Raw genomic sequence first — 6,000 nt, 5'->3', positions numbered from 1 at the left:
AATTTTCTTTCACACCCAAGAATCTCAACATCCTGAGAATCTAGTGTGTCCACTCTCTGACCCATTTGCTGCTTCTTCCCCCTAGCAGGCAGAGAGTGGGTTGAACAACTCATCCAAATGAGGTTTGAAATTACAAGCGCATTTTGATTATCGTTGTCACTCCTTCCTCCCATTTTCATAAATAATCTAGTTGACTGTACAGAGTCATTTTAAAAATAAGTTGGCATCCTTAACTACACAGCTGGCATAGATTGTTACTCACCCTTGGTTACTCTGACTTGCGAAACTGATCTACATGTAGATGTAAAAATCTCCATTTATTACTGTGACATTCTTAAATGGTCACAAACAGGCTAGGAAAGTACATCTAGCAATAAGGGCCATCTTCAGCTAAAAGGTTAATTCTTTTTAGCAGCTGAAAAGTCTGCCCTCCAGGGCATATCTCAAAGCTGAGAACTTATTACATAAGGTACAATCTCATTAGGCATGCAGAGTAAATAACCTCGTTAAGAATGTAGCTAAAGAACTGCTGTTCAAACGGGGTCAAAGGGGGTGAACAAGGTAAGGGGAGGAGGCAGTCAAGTGTAAGGCTGCTATGGGATGTAATTTATGGCACTTCAATAATGTGGGCATGTCTGGTGTTAACAGAGCTGTTTGCTTGGCACCAGGCAGGGGCTAATGAACGCACCCAACGAGGAGACCTCAATGTAAGGATGCTACAAATCCGCCCCAATGAACTAAGGGGATGATGGCAAAGGGGCTCTGCAGGGTCAGCCAGCCAGGCTAGAGGCAGCTAAGAAAGAGCTTAATTATCTAGCCATTTTTCATTCAGATCAGGGCTAAACAGCAGGAGGAGTGTGTGCTGGACCACCAATTAGGTTAGTTAGGAGGTTATTCAGTCTATGAGCAGAAATAGAGGTGAGGCAGAGCCTGCGAGGGCAAAACATCAAAGGTCCTCTTGGCCAGCAGGGGGTTCCCCTTCCTACCGTGGACCAGGCCGTTCCCATGACCTAACACTTCAGTAGGTCTTAGTTTCTGGCATGACTGAAATGCTGACCTTCTTTCTCAGAAAAGAATGCCATAACCCATCATGCCTACTGAACTTTAGTCAGTGCAATTTTAAAATATTTTGCTGCATATTGAGTTTTATTGCCAACTGCTATTATTATGACAATATTATTTTCTTTTTAAGAAAACTACGCTATAACAAAAGCATGTTTTTCTAATGGTTGCCATTGTCAGAGCTCACAGAATGAACTTCAGGGGCAGGATCACTCAACAAGACATTTCAGGCAGGAAATATTCAACCTGGCTCCTACTTCAGTAGTGTTCCCAGAGAAACCCTTCTCCACACTGAAAATATCCCAAATACTTGATAATAAAAGTCTGAGTAACTAAATATAGTAGCACTACACCATACTCTAAGTCACTAAATCACAATCGAGAATTTGGTATATGACAGAGGTTAAGAGAATTTTAGCCACTCAACTATTTAGAGGGTCTTATTTTACTGTAGAATTAAGTGCAGACACATGTCCAGTTGGCTAAGCCTGAAATACAGAAACTCTCCCTGAAATACACAAACTCTTCCTAAAATACACAAAGTCACCTGAAATACATAAACTTCATACCTGAAATACATAAATGATCCTAGCTGAAAACAATCCCAGAACCTTACATCCTTACTTTCACTTTTTGGTTGAAAGATATATTCATACTAACCTACAACATTTCCTAAGATGTTTTGATCGCCTACTTCTGGCCATAAATAAGTAGGCAGGAGAAAATTAATAATTTGATATTATATATCTCTTTAGTAACTTTGAGAATTTATACTGTAAATATTTGGATTTAAATTGGATTTAATTAGCAAAGATTTATTTGTGCAAAAGTACTTAATTACAAAAATATGATGTATTTTATTAAGATTATGCTTAAATTTAAGATAAATTAATAACTTAAAATTAATAATTGATAAATAATTATTAATAATGCTTTCAATATTTCATACCTTAGAGTTAGCCAATGTCATGGGTCTTGCTGTTGTAATATAATATATTCTGTTTTTAAATATACTCTATTTTAATTTATATACATATTTTTCTTTCTTTCTTTACTATGAGTTGTTTCTTTCTTTCAGTTTAAAATACCTTTTGAGTTCAGTGTTCATCTGAGGGGAAAGAAAAATCCATGTTGCCTCAGTGAAGCTCACCGGTGGAAGAGGATGTGGATAAGAATGAACTCCTATAATTTTACCCCTTCATTAAAATTCACCATTTTAGTATTTGGTGGGGTCGGGAGTAGAGGGGAGGAGTGGCTCTGACCTCTGCACCACAGCAGCTTCTTTCTCAAATGGAGAATGAGCAGGTACGAGATGCGGCCTGACCCAGGACAATAGCTCAGGATAATACATGCCACTTGGTGGATTAAAAATTTATAAGATATTTTTCCATCTCTGCTTAGAATACAAATGAACATATTCTTGTCTCATTTAAAGTGATTTCTCGGGGCTGAAGAGATGTGTAACACCTTAAATTCTATGGGCTTTGCTTTTCTGATTATATTACCCAGGAAACAGGCTAAACAACTAGAGTGCTTGGCAAGAGAGTCACATTCCACACACCAACCACATATAAATAATCTCCCTTTACATAAAAGTCCCAGGAGTTGGGAATGGTACAGCTTCACCATCACACACACACACACACACACACACACACACACCTGCACCATGTCAATGTAACATTTTTCAGTAAAGACTTCATTCCACATTAAGTGTATGTGCGTGTGTGAGTGCATGCACTTAACACGCACTATGTAACATAACAGCAATTTCATGCTTCCAAATGTCACCTTCACGTTTTCTGCCAGCCATGTGGCAGCACCTTGATGGAATGCTTGGGGGACGAGGGTGGTGGAGAGTCGCCCACATGAACACAGCAAAAGTCTGGATCCTGTCTTTTGCCCCATCAGTTACCTGGAGAGTAGGAAATGTTTTGTTGTAGGTAGTCAGGTAACCTGGTTAAATACATCAATAGGGAAAATTCTTTTTCCCCCTTAAGGCAAGAGTTGAAGTTAATCTATAAATATGTGTTACCTTTTAAAAGATTTATATTACTTCGGTTTGATCTCTGAAAGTGTTAATTAACAACACTCTTCCTAATGAAGGTGTGCCCCTCCCTCCAGGCCCTTCTCTTCCTTTCCTCGCCTTGTACAGCAGTGGCTACTATGAGACAATGCAATGGCATCATAACTTCTGCAATTAGAAATCATTCTGTATATAAGTAGATGCAGAGATGACTAAAATCATTGTAATACTTGAGCAATTTTGGGCTCAAAGACTTTTGTTAAAAATAAACTATTAGTTTTTAATGAAATAAAAGAAAAATGTTATTTATGCTACCTGAAAAGAAAGAAAGCAGTTTAAAGGCATTGGTAAAAGGACATGGGCAGAGAGCAGAAAGGAAAGATGTTTAAGACCAAATAAAAATTGAATTCCTATAGTCATGTAGCAAGAATGGAACTTGAGCCCCAGGCTCTCAGAGATCCAAGAAAAAGGCTGAGAGTTTCAAGGTGAAATTCAAATTGAGGAGATATTCTGCTAGCCATTGTAACTATCTCGGGTGATGAATGCAACTTCAAACACCCAGCAGAAGGCAACTCTCAGAAGTCAACAATTTTTTCTTACAACTAGTCTTATACACGCTCACACGTGCACACACTGTCCTAAGTGCATTTACTAGCTGTGCTTTCTGAATCATATACCATTTTCCCTAGTCCATGGATCAAGTCCTTGAAAATAAGAAAAGACACACAAGAAAAACATTCTACCTCTGTGATTTCCAATATTACAGATAAGTTCTGATAAAATTCCACCTAAAATAAACAACAGGACTTTATACCTAAACATTCTACTTTTTTCAAAAATTAGATTTCTAGAGCTAGAATTTTGGAGAGAACTATAGAAGGTCATTTGGAGCGTACTGTGATATGGCGTTTTAATTTGAAAGGAGAATAACTCAAGAGAATCAGCTGAAAAACTACTAGAATTAATTTTTTAAAAGCTCAGTAAAAATGGTTACAAGGTACATTTTTAAAGGTCACCTTTCATAAACCAACATAAACCAGTTAGGAAATGTATTGGAATAACAACTCACATTTACAATAGCAATAAAAACATGATACCTAACGATAATCCAAAGAACAAATGTGTATAATTTATATGAAAAAAAACACAAAGTCTGCCAAGACATGTGAAAAAAGAAGACAAAAATGAAAAGAGAAGCTATTTCCTTGGGGGAAAATGACAGTCTTGTAAAGATGTCACTTCTTTCAAAATCAATGAACAAGTTTTGTGTGATTTAAAACAAAGTCCCAGGGAGATTTAATTTTCTTGGAACATAGCAAAATGTTTAAATTATCTAGAAGAATCAACAAGCAAAAATAAACAAGAATAAAGTGTATAAAGAATAGAAATGAAAGAAACTAGTTCAACCAGATCTGAAAACATATTATAAAGCTACAATCATTAAATCTCCAAACAGCATTGAGAAAAAAATCAATTGTATAGAAACAAACTGTAATGTATAGAGCAGTGGTCCAACAGAAATGTAATATGAGCCACATATATAATTTTAAATTTTCTAATATCCACATTTTAAAAGTAAAACATGAAATCAATTTTAATAATGTTTATTATATTATTTATATATTATTAATATATTATATATCATATTATAGATATTTTATTACACCCAAAATACTATCACTTCTACACATCATAAATAATAAAACATTATTGTGTTGTTTTACATTCTTTTGTTGTTGTTGTTCTAAGTATTTGAAACCCAGTCTGTATTTTACACTTACAGAACATTTCGGTTTGGCCTAGCCATATTTCAGTTGCTCAAAAGTCACACACAGCTACAGGCTCCTGTACTGGACTGTGCAGGTATAGAGTAAATTAATACGTGATAAAAGGAGTACCATGAATTCAGTAAATGGTATTAAAACAGTTTCTCCTTTGGTAATAAAAATAGCTTCTATAAATATCTCAAACGATGAGCAGTATAAGCTCCAAGGGGATAAAAGAATTAAATGCTTTAAAGAGTCAAAATTTACAAACTTTGGAACAATAGAAGTGACTCTGCCAAATCTCTAGAGAGAGGAAAACTCTCCAACCTTAAACGCAACATAAGAAGTCTCACAACACGTGGTCAATAGATTTGGTTATGTAAAAGTTCAAAACTTTTTCATATCTGAAATCAAAAGACAACTGGTAAAAACAAATATTTGTCGCAAATACGACAAACAAGGTTTTAATAATTTTGAGGAGCTCAGGTAAATCAAAGTGCAAACCAGTATGAACCCCAACGGATAAACAGACAAAGGACAGGAACAGACAATTTAGAAAAGAAAATAATCAACCAGTGAACAAACAAATGGGAGGAGGACCCACCTCACTGGTAATCCCAGAAAAGCAAATTTAAACAAGAAGATGGTTTAATGCTCCTTCCTTCCTCCAACAGCCAACATTCGCCTCTTCTAACTTTTCTCATCTTTAATACAACCTTTGAGGGTGCCGCTACTATCAGCAAATACCACGACATTGTATCTTCTGGCATTTGAAAGAATTCTGTACATAAATAGATTCAAAAATGACTAAAATCATTGTAATGCCTAAATTATTTAGTGCTCAAAGAATTTTGAGAGAGAGAAAGAAAAAGGCAGAAAGAATCGTGGCACTCCTGAATAGATAGGCCCTTAGATATCTAAAAAACAGTAAAGGAATGAAAATGAACCTGTACATAAGGGCAAGGTACTTTTGTTTTCCAAACCCTCATAACTATCACAGGTGATCTCAAATGTTCAGCTGCTGCAAGGACATATAATAAAAACTAATAAAAATAATAATCAAAAAGATTAATTTTAATACCCATGTTTGCAGCAGTGAAGGAAAAGCATCAGTTAAAACATTAAGACTCAGCCTACCCAAACCAT

Source organism: Ceratotherium simum, chromosome 4 (assembly GCF_057802395.1).
Source record: "Ceratotherium simum simum isolate JZ-2026a chromosome 4, ASM5780239v1, whole genome shotgun sequence".
NCBI classification, from domain to species: Eukaryota; Metazoa; Chordata; class Mammalia; order Perissodactyla; family Rhinocerotidae; genus Ceratotherium; species Ceratotherium simum.
This window is presented reverse-complemented; position numbering follows the sequence as displayed.